General features: G+C 32.7%; 1 long non-coding RNA gene across 1 annotated transcript; it reads left to right on the top strand.

The window, feature by feature from the left end:
- Nucleotides 1-11,308: 11,308 nt before the first annotated feature.
- On the top strand, nt 11,309-13,401 carry LOC109178261. The gene is made up of 2 exons (XR_002053689.1): nt 11,309-11,368; nt 13,179-13,401. It is a non-coding gene; the product is annotated as an uncharacterized LOC109178261 (long non-coding RNA).
- Nucleotides 13,402-14,495: the final 1,094 nt, after the last annotated feature.

Genomic DNA, 14,495 nt, shown 5'->3' with positions numbered 1-14,495 from the left:
TCTTTCTCTATTTTCTTCATATACGCCTTCGTCTTCTCTTCCTATTCCCTTAAATCCACTCTTCCCATCTCTCTGTTCTTCATCATATACGTCTTCGTCTTCTCTTCCTATTCCCTTAATCCTCTCTTTACCTCTCTCTGTTCTTCATCATATACGTCTTCGTCTTCGTTTGACTTTAATGTTTAATGTGTGTGAGTTTGTGGTCTGAATGTATTTTGTTTATAGCTTCCTGTGCGATTGTGTTAAAAGTCACGCACATTAAGAACAAACCACTCACACATTAAGCACAATACTCACGCACATTAAGTACAAAACTCACGCACATTAGCATTACACACTCATCACGCACATTAAGTACAAATCACAGGCACATTAAGCACAAGACTCAAGCACATTAAGTATAAAACTCACACACATTAATCAATCACACGGGAAGCCACAAATGCACCTGATCCCTATATATATATATATATATATATATATATATATATATATATATATATATATATATATATATATATATATATATATATATATATATATATATATATATATATATATATATATATATATATATATTAGCGCTCATATGCGGATGGGACTTAGAGTGCGGCGACGAGGCGGGAGTTCTAGAAATACACCAACAGTGTTAACAACATGCACCAACAGTGTACGAAAAAAAAAAAAAAAACCATATAACTCACCACCCCTAATGGTAAATTTTTGAACACTGTATGGTGCTTTTACTCACACCTAATGGTGTGTTTTTGGTGATGCGTACCTAATTTGTGTGTGTTTTTTGTAGTGTATTTCCTAACGTTGGTGGTCTATAATCGCTCAACTATTGGTGACGTCACACCGTCGCACCGTAAGCCCCCGCCGCACCTGAACTTACCTATATATATATATATATATATATATATATATATATATATATATATATATATATATATATATATATATATATATATATACACCATTAGGTGCGGGTGGTACTTTCCGTGCGGTTGTGCGGGTGAGCACACATTAAGCATTACACTGGCGCACTTTAAGTACACAACAGACGCACATTAAACACACAAACAAAATACATTCAGAACACAAACTCACACCTTAAGCACAAAACTCACGCACATTAAGCACAAAAATACATGCACCTTAAGTTTTAACAACAACTCACATTAAGTACACACCCACGCACATTAAGTACAAAATTCACGCACCTTAAGCACAAGACTCACTCACCTTAAGCACAAAACCCACGCACATTAAACATAAAACTCATGCACTTTAAAGTTTCAACAACTCACAATAAGTACACACTCACGCACATTAAGCACAAAACTCACGCACCTTAGGCACAAGACTCACGCATCTTAAGTACAAAACTCACGCACATTAAGCACAAACCTCACACACCTTAAGCACAAGACTCACGCACATTAAGTACAAAACTCACACACATTAATCACCCGCACAACCGCACGCGAAGCATTCACCCGCACTGGAACTTTTATATATATATATATATATATATATATATATATATATATATATATATATATATATATATATATATATATTCGAATTTTAGGAATTATTTTATATATATTTCATATTTTTTGAATTATTGTGTCTAAATTTTGAAACTTAGGTGTTTTTGCATATATATTTTAAATTTTAGGAAATATTGTATATATATTTCAAATTTTATGAAATATTGTGTATATATGTTGAATTTTATAAATTGTTGTGTATAATTTAAAATTTTAAAGGATTATAGTATATATTTTTTGAATTTTATGAATTATTATGTATATATTTTGATTTTATAAATTATTGTTTATATATTCGTATTTTAGGAATTGTTGTATATATATGTTGAATTTTTGCAATTATTGTGAATATATATTAAATTTTATGAACTATTATGTATATATGAATTTTTGCAATTATTATGCATATATTTCAAATCATATGAATTATTATGTATATACTAGTATTTGCACCCGTGCGATGCACGGCCATAAATATAATTAATAGAATATATAGTATTATTATAATTTAAAAAAATAACACAAAATTTGAATTTTATTAGACATTATTGAATACTTCTTTATATACGACATTTGTAGTCGTATTTTTAGATTGTACATTTTCTTCACAAATAAGTACGTACTTTTAATCCCTTAGAATTACTAACTCTTGACACTGCTACATACATTTGACAATGATTAAATACCGGCCTCTTCAAAAACAAACCCACGTTGGATAGTGTTTGACCCTAGCTTTTATTTATTGTCATGACATATGACAACATTAGGGGAAATTGTTTTATTTGGAACTTAAAAGACAATCTTGGATTAGAAGGTGTTTAGGACAGCCTTGAAATTAATACCTTTGTACCAGCACTTGATCCGCACAGTATTTGAGCTTCTAAAACATGATCAGCCAAACTTTGAAATGATCTTCCTTGTACCATTACACAACCCCAATGAGTGATCAATATTTCCTAATACAAACTTTCTACATTTATTTTGGCTTGTCATATATTCCATGTTATGGCTACTTAGATGTATACTCAAAGAGTTGTGTTTAACTGCAAATAACATACAATGTTACAAAAAAGTTGTATTAGAAGATAACATTGGCATGCATCCCGTAGATGAATTAGTTTGATTTTCTTTCCCAATAGCATTATTATTTTTTGCGACCGTTGAATTTTCAACATTTTCTGCAAACTCAAAATAAAATAATATATAAACTAAAAATTTAATTTATTCAGTAATTACATAATTTGATATTTCTTTCGTAAAAAAAGGAAACCCAAAAACTTAAAGCAATCTATTATTATGAAATTTTATGATAGATATGTTGATAAAATAAAAATGTTTTACAGTATGTCTTGAAAATATTTATTCTTCACATAAATATAACAAATTATAAATTAATATGAGATTTAAACATAGTTAGCACAACAATGATAATAATATTAATTGGTTTCAGGATAGGCCCAAATAACCAAAGCAATTTATTAACCCAAACTCAGCCCATGAACAACGAAGTGGTTGTATTTGTACTTTGTAGGTTCCCCTGGCAGATACCCAATCGTTGATCCCCTGGCACGGCCATATATTTTTTTTTTATTTCATCTAAAAAAGGAGGCATGCCTCTACAAAGAGGCCATGGCCGCAAAAGTGAACCATGGCTCACAAAGTCTAAAAGTATGTATTATGTACAAGGGTGGCCCAAAAGTGACCACCCCCACAAAATGTCAAAAGGCCCAAGTGCCTAAGTCAAACATGGGCCATTCGGCCCTCCAATCAGAGGCCATAAGGCCCTCATCAAAAATGGCCATGCGGCCTACAACATAGACCATATGGGCCGATTGGCCTCATCCTCCAAAAGCCCATCCTTTTAATTTTCAAATGGCCCTCCTAGCTCATGCCACTGCTCCATCTCCTTCAAAAGCCAACCGGCCTATTCCCCGTAGATCAACCATCATTAATTGATCCATTCTCATCAAATAAAAGGCCCATTTTGGTCCCAGATTGCCCATTCAGCCTTCATCCTTTTCCAAAATGCCTGATGCATCCATGTTTCATCATCTCTGCCTCATGTAACTCCAAGACCCAGTCAGATTTCATTCCACTAACCCATCATTTTAGCTCCACCATCCTCAATGGCCCATCAAGATTAAACGCCACAACAATATTCCCAGCCACAGCTTCATTTTACCATTCCAGATTATCCCATGATTTTTATGTTTTTTTTTTCGGGTGAGATATCAGTCCTCCCTGAATCAGGTTGAACTGCTGTCTCTTATTCATGCACCAGATCACAAGGATCTAGTCCCACTCACCTGCAATCCCCTCAAAATACCCCTCAGACCATTTGCAAAGATGCCTCCCAACTGTTGGCCTAAATCTCAATCCACTCCCAATAACAGAAGATGGACCATAGTCATGTTTAATGGCACTAGCTGCAATTTTATTGATCAAGAGCTTGGCAGCCTTGGTGACAGATGGCACATCATAGTCCTCCACTCCACTTGCATACAACACTTTCTTCTTAGCAAAAGCCCTTATTTCCACCATTGTTTCAAGAATGATCCCCCCAAAAATTTTGTCTTCATCAAACCAATAGTCCACAGTTTCCTTCCATTCCTGCTCATCCACACTATCATACTTCTGTCTCCACTCTGATTTTTCTTTAACAACCTCATCAGAAATTATAGGGAGACTCTCCACTTCCACATCACCACTCAGCTTCTCCTGTTCCCCCCCCTCTCAACACCTCTATAGATCTCTCCCCCTCACTCCTCTCTCTGCCTTTCCCCTTACTCCTTGCAGTGGATTCAATGTCACATTCCTCTCTCACACCACTAAGAAAGTTTTCCAACTCTCTTCCCAGGTCAGCCCCCTTATCCTTTAAAGCCTTTAGAAATATCCCATTTGCCTTCTGTATTAAGGTTTCTGTTTGAGCATCATATTCTTTTTTCCCCATCTCTCTCAAAGCTTGTGCAAACAGAGATTCAATTTCATGCTTAGCCTCATCAATAGCATTGGCCAGCTCACTCCCCTCCCCAAATTTAGCGTTTAGGTCTTCTGCCCAGGAGTTAAAACTCCTGGACTGACTAGACTCCTACTTATCACTCTTAGTAGCTTCTGAGTCATCCTCAACCATAACAGCCCAGCTCTGTTTCTCCTCACTTTGCTTTCCAGAATGAGTCCCAGCGCCAGTTGCCACAGGAGCAAACAGCTCCCTAACAGGGGATTTTTCCTTCAAAACCAACTCAGCTTGCTCTTCCATTATATTCTCAGCAGCTTTTAAAATTGCCTCCCTCACCAATTGTTCTTGAGCCATTTCATTCAATCCCAAGACAACACCACTTGGTACCTCCTGTTCTTCTCGCACAGCCTCTCGGGCATTTATACAAACAGGTGGTGTGCCACCACTGTCTCCTTCACTCTCTGCTAGATCAGCCCCCTTTTCACCTCCCCCCTCCTTCTCCATTCCAGTCCCCTCCATGGCCATCCCCTTTTCTCGACCCCTCCTTCCCAAACAATCATTCCCATTATGCCCGAACCGGTCACAGTGACCACAAAAAAGTGGGATAGCTTGGTAGAAGACCCTCTGCCAGAATTTCTGCCTCAGATTACCCTTAGCTACTTCAATCCAAAGCCCCTTCAACTGAGGTTCTCTCAAATTAACCTCCACGCAGACCTTTGCTACACTAGGTCTTGATTTCCTCTCTGTTGCTCTATCTAGAGCAATCAGAGCCCCAATCGGCTCACAAATGCGATTAAGAGCAGAGAAATTAAATAAATGTAGAGGGAGGCTAGGAAGCTCAATCCATACCGGAATAGTCGAGGACTCACGCCATGGCCTCCACTCCGGCGACCACCGCGACAGCCAGAAGGTCACTCCGTCAACCACCACTCGACCTCTCAGCAGAGCCTTCTTGCAATCCTCCTCACCCGCGAACCTGATGAGAATCGTTTTTTCGCTCAGGGATCCTAAATGTATCTCCCCTTCAGTGCGCAAGCTTACACGGAGCTCAGCCCTAATTCGCTCCATCGGAGGTCTATCGCGTCTAAAACGCCCAATAACAGAGATTCTCCGTTCCATCGATGCTAGACGATCCCAGTCCATATCCGCAAAGGACACAATCAGCTCTGGATCGCCTTCACTCTCACCACGATCAGCTTCAGACCGGAACTCCGAGGCTCTAATCTCGCGATTAAGAGCCCTCTGCTCTACTTGTGCCTGTCCGATCTCTGGAAATAGTGCCCCATCGACTGACCAGAGCCTTCCGTCGTCCAGATCCGGCGACCTTTGCAACGCCGGAGAAATTCAATTTCTTATTTTTGAAAATTTAGCCCCACATTTGGTCCCTCATGTTATATATATTTTTTTACTCTAGGAATAAGGGTCAAATAGGCCACTCAACTGCACACCAAAGTGCAATTAGACTATTGAACTCAAAAAGAATGCAATTAAGCCATTGAACAACACAAAAACATGCAATTTAGCCCAAAATGACTTGTTTACCTAGAATAGCAAGTTACTAATTTCAAAATTAATTTTTTAAAATAACTTTTGATAAATAAATAATTAAAATATTAATAAATAAATAAATTTTAAATAAATAAATAACCCAGAAACTGCCGGCCGGAGACGAATCGTCTTCGGCCGGCTTTGTCTCCATGGCCGGAGACGAACCTCCGTCTCCAGCCATGGCTACGGAGACGAATCGTCTCCGGCCATGGAGACGAATTCGTCTCCATGGCCAGGGAGACGAAGGGACCGTCCCTTCATCTCCCTGGCCAGGGAGACGAAGGTCTTTGTCTCCATGGCTGGAGACGGAGGTCCGTCTCCGGCCACGGAGACGTAGCCGGCCAGAGACGAATCGTCTCCGGCCGGAAGTTTTTGTTTTTTTTTTTTTAACAATAATTTAATTATTTATTTATTAAAAATTATTTTAAAAAATTAATTTTGAAATTGGTAACTTACTACTCTAGGTAAACAAGTCATTTTGGGCTAAATTGCATATTTTTGTGTTGTTCAATGGCTTAATTGCATTCTTTTTGAGTTCAATGGCCTAATTGTACTTTGGTGTGCAGTTGAGTGGCCTATTTGACCCTTATTCCTTTATTATAAAAAGCCAATAACGCTTCGACTGAGGCTCAAACTCACAATCTCCCATATGGGAGTCCAACTCAGGTGCACGGCCATATATATAATATATAATATATAGAATATGTATAATATAATAAAAAGATAATTTTTTTAGGGTAATAAGAAGAAAATTTAATATATGAAAATCTAAAAATTTTAAAACGATAAAAATTACAATTTTATTACACAGTATTGAAAATTTTTTTGTACATAACATTTTTAGTTGTACTTACAATTGGTACTTTTTCGCCACAAATCAAATATGCGTATAGAAAGTTACCCGGTAATATATCGCTTCTATCATGTTGATATTGCGGTCTTTAAATCTAGTAATCTAAAATGCTTGAAATTGTTTGAGCCTTTAGTTTGTGACTTGTTACGGCTACTAAAGGGTATACTAAAAGTACCTTCATTAACTGTAAATAATAATTGAAATTAAAAGTGAATCATTACATAATTTATATAATTTAGATAAATTATATAATAGACAAAAACAAACACAAAATACAAAAAAAAAAAAATGCCTTCATTGGTGTATTATTTTTGTAGAATAGCATCTAACCGAGTATCTTCTAAAAATGTTAGAACTATCATATTGTGAGAGTTCAGTTGCAATATTTGTTAATGATGAATTGTCTCCATTATCTGCAATCATACATCCGCCAAAATACTTTGATTTTGGTGGTTTGATTTTTTTTATTTATTTATTTAAAGTAGACTTTCTATTTAACAAAAGGGTTTAAATGATTCCGTTCCTTAAATCATTATTTTTCTATGCCTTTTGAATCACATTTTTTTTTGGGATATAATATCATTATTTTACTATGCCTTTTGAATCACATTTTTTTCATATTTTTTTTTTAACTTTGGTGGTATGTACTTAGTATTTTGCTTTCTCCTATGGAGCATAATTATGGTTTTGAATGAACTATGGCAGGAAACAACCATCACAGGAATTCTTACACACCCCACCAGCAAGTTTTCATCTTTATGCTTTAAATTAGGTTACTACTAATTAAATTAGAGTTAATTTACTTCTTTTACTATAATTTTGAATCACAAAGTTTTTTTTTTCTGACTGTTTAAATTGCAATTCTGATCATTTAATTTAGTGTTAACTTTTGTTTTGTGTTTTAAGTAGTGTTGTATGGTGGTTAATCAATAAGACTGACATACCACCGAAATGGCATGTAAGTTTAATTCATACTTAGAGCAGTTTGATATAATTAGTTTTATCAGTTGATTAACCATAAGCTTGAGATATCTACAATCTGGTACAATCTACATGCTCCTCACTTAACTTTTACTTACAAAGTTAAGTTCCACGTCAACTAAAAGCTCCATAGTTCTTGTACTGTGAACTTTGGACTTAGAATTTAGTTTGTCGAGTCTAAGGTACATCTCGTGTTATTAACTGTCCTGTTCTTGTTGAACCAAGACTGTTCTTTTATCTGATAAATCTTGATTTCTTCATTGTTTTGATTAATTTGATGCACAACTTGTCTTTTTTTTTTTTTTTTAATATTCTTTAGGTCTCTTCAACTGCACTCACATAGCTTGATTCCTGCAAAAAAAAAAAAAAAAAAAAAAAAAAAAAAAAAAAAAAAAAAAACAAACAAACAAACAAACAAAACAAAACAAAACAAAACAAAACAAAAAAAAAAACAAAAAAAAAACAAAAAAACAAAAAAATCAAGATACTACGAAAGGGCTATCACCAAACCAAGATATAATTTACTATAATACATATTTTATAGTAGATTAGAAATAGAACCCAACTTTTATTGAGTGGGGTAAATACAATTTTAATAAAAATAAATTGTTGTTGTAAAAAAAAAAAGGAAATATTATTGAAAGAAAGATTAAATTACAAATTATTAAAAACTTATTTGTAAACTACAATAGTAGTAGAAGTATAATTATTTTATGATTCACAACAAAGTAATATTTTTTAGGTCGTCTAGATTACTTATTCTTGATGCAGTCACATATATGATATAAATGACCATGAACAAATACTGATTTCTTTTAATAGCAATCCAACCTTCAACAATGTTTATCTTGACTCTTATTTATGATCATTGCATATGACAGCTTAACGGAAATTGTCTTATGTTAAACTTCAAAGACAATCTAGTGTACCTATGATATAAAATATATAGAAAAATCTCTCTCTCTCTCTCTCTCTCTCTCTCTCTCTCTATATATATATATATATATATATATATATATATATATATATATATATATATATATATATATATATATATATATATATATATATATATATATATATATATAATAAAAATCAGATGAAGGATCTGGAAGTTTATCACATCCTCTTCTACTCATCCCTCATCCTCTTCTTCTCATCTCTCATCCTCACCGGATCTGGAAGTTTATCCCATCCTCTTCTACTCATCCCTCATCCTCTTCTTCTCATCTCTCATCCTCACCGGATCTGGAAGTTTATCACATCCTCTTCTACTCATCTCGCATCCTCACCGTCGCTCTCTCTTTCTCTCTCTCTCTCTCTCTCTCTCTCTATTATCAGATTTTTTATGCAACCACTCTCAAAGCATCACAAATCTGGCAACCATACTATCGTAAATCTAAGCTAATAGTGAAGACGAATGCTGGGATAATAATCATTGTAAGTATAATCCATCTATCAAATCTATCTAATTCGTTTAATTTAGCCAAGCATTTGTAGATTATCTTTATGAATTTTTTCAATTTTAAGTCTAAGAAAGACATAATCTTTGAATAGATTAAACGATATGAGCAGTAGGTTCACTTAATCGTCTCTCTATGATTTTTTTTCTTTAAATTTAGAAATGCATGCGTTGGTAGCCTAATTTATTTCACGGTGGCGTACTTGGATGGGGATTATTTTTCTTGATTGTTGTAGATCTATGAATTTTTTCTTTATTCTCTTTACCCACAAATGTTTCTAACTGTTTCTTTTTGGTTTTGTTTTTACTTTTTGCAGAATGAGTAGCTTCAAAGAGGCATTTGAAGAAAGCTAAGTATTTTGTGTGTGATTTGTTCAATAAGTAGATTTCGTATTCATATGATGTCTACTGATAGATGTAAAAAGAAAATAAAAGTAAAGTTATATTTAGCTTTGTTTTCATTTGAAATTTCCAATTGCTTCCTATAACATAGGATCTTGTCAATTTATTTATTTCTTGAACTGTTGCAGTATAGCATACTTTGAGCTGATTATTGCTGCTATTTGATTAGAACTGTTTGAGTAGTTTTTCCTTTTATAGCTTGGCATTTAGAATTGCTATTATTAATTAGCTGTTGTTATAGTTAATTCTTCCTGGGAAATATAACAGGCTCATGACTATTTATGACACCCTTCTAAAATTAAAAGCTTTTTTTTTTTTTTGAAAAACTAAAATTAAAAGCTTAATATGATTTAGTTGATATTTGTATTGATTTTTTAAGATGTTGATATACGCTTTTTGTAATCATAGTCCCATGTGATTATTAAGCTGAACATTGTATTCAAGTAGTATATGAATTTATTATCTAATTTAGTATAGTTAATTTTTTTCTTTTAGCTCTGCAATAGTTAACCATGTAAATGATTTTTTCAATATATAGTCGAATTATATATATATGATGCTTTAAAGAATTGCCTTTCATAATAATGATGAATTTTGTTACTCTAAACTTTTTTGAATATTAAATTTTCCGGTAGAATTTCATTTTAATTTGTTTATTTAATTTAGACTGATTAAGTTATGATGTTTTCTAATGCTATGGCTTAAATTGTTTTTAATTACTTACTTTTTATAATGTTTTGTAACAGTATATTTTCAGGTACTAATGTTGTGTCATGTTAAGTGTAAGTGTAAAATAAAAATTACACTGTTGGCTATTTTAATTGGTTTTACTAGTTGTAAAAAATAAATGAGTGTAATTAGTTTTAGTTATTTACGGACCATGTGAGTATGAAATGAGTGATTAGCATACTTTGTATAATTAATCTGTGAAGAAGCTTTCAAAAGGACAAGAATAAGTGGTGGAGATTCATTCGAACAAGTGGTGGCTACAGAAAAGGCTATTGCTAAGGATCCTAACTAATGGTTCAAGAAGTGCTATAAATTCACACGGTTCGAAGGAAGCATTTTCCAACTTTGAGAATTATATACTGCTAGAGCTCTCTTGATTTTACAAAGCAATTTATACTTTGAATGTAATTTCTGATTTAATTCGTAAGAATATTTATATTGTACTGCATGATCAGTACGTGGTACTGCTGAAGCAACTTGTGAAGATTGTTCGGGTATTCGTATGTCAGTCCTGGATAGGTGTTAGAAAGAGTGGTAGTGGTAAAAGGCTGGAGGCCGTATTCATTTACCTCTTGTAATACTCCTTTGGTGAACATCTATAGTGGATTGGGCAGACGTGGGTTGCCCCGCAGACGTAGGAGAAGGAGCTCCGAACTGCGTAACAATTTCCTTGTGTTTTTATTTTATTTATGCTTTCTGCAGTTATTATTTATACTTGCATAAACGAGCTTAATTAATTAACTAAATTGGTACATTATTCAATTATCATATAAAAACACATAACGTTTATATTTCAAGTATCACGGTACAATTTCATTAAGTATATGACTACAACGATTATAGGAAGTATGCTTAAATGCTTTGGCACCTTGAAATGTCAAGTAAGTGTTCTTAAACATTACTAACATTATAGTGTTTTGGGACCTTTGTTATGTAACTTTTGTTTTTATTAGATTAAGTGTGTTACTCAAATCTATTCCTAAATACAATCTATATTGGATGATATACATCATTATTTAAAAAAAAAAAAAAAAAAAAAAAAAAAAAAAAACTTCTACAGGTCTTCACTTGTGATTGTCTTCTACCTTTCAATGATTTCCAACAAAGAAAAAAATAGAACAGATAATATAAAATATAAAATCCAACCTAAATAAAATAGAAAATAGCAACTTAGAAAAGTTTAAAACAGTCCCAAACATGTAGAAATAAAGCAAATAGTCTCAAACAATGTAGAAGCACTGTCCTCCAAAGAAACACAGATAAACAAAAATGGTTATCAAATTTTTGATTCATCCACAGGAACTTCATCTTTATCAATAATTTATTGAACTTTGTACTGGAAAATTAATCTAGTAAGCATCTCTTAACTACATCACTTTGGGTTCCTTTAACAGTCCTTTCTTGGTCAGCATTCAAAATGGGGCACTATGCCTCATGGTCAGAAAAAAATCCCTAAATATGTAACATAAAATGAGTTAGAAAATGCAATCTTAAACATATATACATAAAACATTTTTATCAAAACTGAATACTTAACTCACCACATCACCGTCTTTAAGTTCCAACTTTGAAGTCAAATCTTTATCCTTACTATCAAGAAGTCCAGGGCAGAAAACAGCAAATAGAGATGAGTCAATCTTAATTTGCATTACAGTAAAAGCATTAAGTAGATTGACAAATTGATCTTTCCTCACAGCAATTTTAAATAACATTCAAAGACCTACCAAACTTTCAAGCTCTATGGGGATTTTTCTAACCACCTAAAAAATGAGAACAAATTTAGTTAACAGTACAGATACAATTTATGTATAGAGGTATAGATCAATTAAGATATAGTGAAAAATAGCACTGTACTCACCTTTTGCTGAGTAGATTTGATCTCTTCGTCTTTCATACCTAAAAGCTCAACACATTAACAATCCCAAATTAACAAAGTTGCATTACCATTAACATCCAATGACACAGAACTTTGACCCTAAATCTTAAAACATCCTCAAGTCAACTTCTACTACATTTTTTGCACAAATACATTCAATCTTTAAAATCCAGTTCTTTGTTACATCCTTGAGACTTGCAAGAGTCATAGTACCAGTCATATATGTTAGATTTAATACCAACAATCTTACAGGCCTCCCAGTAGTCTCCAAACTGCAGCCAAAATTTAAAAAAATTAAAAATACCATCTAGACTATTCAATAACTGTTGCAGTACTGATACTTCTTAAAGGACTATGAACAGCAGTTATCCTACATAAACAAATAATATGAAATTCAGATTTACCTACTATAAATAAAATACAAAATGTTAAGTGTGTATACTGTACCATACTTTAGTCTGAAACCATATTGAATAGTGTAGCTAATAAATACTGCAGATAAAAAATAAATTATATACACTTACTTTGACCTTTAATCATCGACTTCCTGATAAGAGGCATTCAAATACAGTTTGGTAACATCATAGCATCAAATATTAGTCTAACAGTGAGCAAAAATTATACAAAATGAGTTTACCTGTTCATAAACAGTGAGCAAAAATTATACAAAATGAGTTTACCTGTTCATAGCATACCAAACATTCTCTACTCTTGATCTGTGTAGAGCCTCTACTTTCAGGTGTTTCATAAACTCTAACACAACTCACTCGTATTGCTCTTCAATATCTAGAGGCTTTAATAAAAATGTACTGCAGATCAGGTACTTCGAACTGAAGAGATAGACAAATGGGGAGTGGAGATGTATATCAACAGAGGTTTATATAGACTGTAAAATTAGATTTCGAAATTTGAATATTATCTTGGAAGCATGAAGCTGCTGGAAACCTTTCACTTTCCAAGAGCACAATCAATAGCTGATTATTTCGAAGCATTTAATGCTATATATACAGATGTAAAATATGTATGTGTCTATCTGTATGTCTGTAGGTGTATATATTTAAATCAATTTATATTTACTTATTTAGGTTTATGTTATCATTAGAACTCTTCAATTAGTAGAAGTCTATCTATTTTACTTGGTATCCGAACATAGTAGCCGGATAATGCACATTGGAAACCCAAAAGTCATGTGGACACAATTAATTCGACACATATAACTAAATGCTTAAAACGACGCAGTATAGCATATGCGGGAAACTATTTTTGGTAGAAAGTTACTGCTTTATTATATTGATAGATAGATTTTGATTATATAAATTATTGTTTATATATTTCACATTTTAGGAATTGTTGTGTAAACAAAGTCGTGCACCAAAATGGAGTACATGTTTGGTAAATACTTCATATACTTTGTAAAACTATAGATATATTTTTGTTTTATTATAAAAAAATTTATTAATTGTATTGTAATTCAAATGTAGTGTGTCTTACAAAGAGGAACTACCAAATGTGGTTATTATGTGATGAAATTCATGTTGAATATTGTTTCCAACCAACATTACAAAAGAATGAATAAGGCAAGTAATTTAATAAAATATATTTCTCCTTCAATTTTTTTAAAATACTAGCTTATTTATTACTTATCTCCTTTCAACTTTGTAAAATTTAGAAAGACAAGAGACCTACAATCGACAAGAGATTGATGAAGTTTGAGACCTATGGTCTAAGTATCTTATTGATGAATGTGTTAAAACAATGCTTGATGTTTAGTTGTTGTTGATAATTTCAGTTTCAAATTATTAATATTAATTACTATTAATTTAACTTCTTTAGTTGATGGTTTAAGTTGCTTATTGAGATTAATAGTGATATTTATTAGTTTGATCAATTGTGAGATTTTGAATGTCAAATTGTTGGACAAGTTCTGAAAATTGACGTGAATTGTAAAATTGTTCATGTTTGGGTGGGAAATCATAAAATATATTTAATAATTAAAAACAAAAACAAAAAATGAGGTCAGTTTTTTTTTACAAAAAAAAATTAAATAAAAAACATAAACGAGGGTGCTGTTTATTTTTTAAAAAAATTTAAAAATAACTTTACTAAAAATCGACATTGTATATTATTTTAAT

The sequence above is a fragment of the Ipomoea nil genome, unplaced genomic scaffold, assembly GCF_001879475.1.
Source record: "Ipomoea nil cultivar Tokyo-kokei standard unplaced genomic scaffold, Asagao_1.1 scaffold0176, whole genome shotgun sequence".
Lineage (NCBI taxonomy): Eukaryota > Viridiplantae > Streptophyta > Magnoliopsida > Solanales > Convolvulaceae > Ipomoea > Ipomoea nil.
The sequence above is the reverse complement of the archived record's forward strand: the minus strand, read 5'-3'. Positions and strand labels throughout refer to the sequence as shown.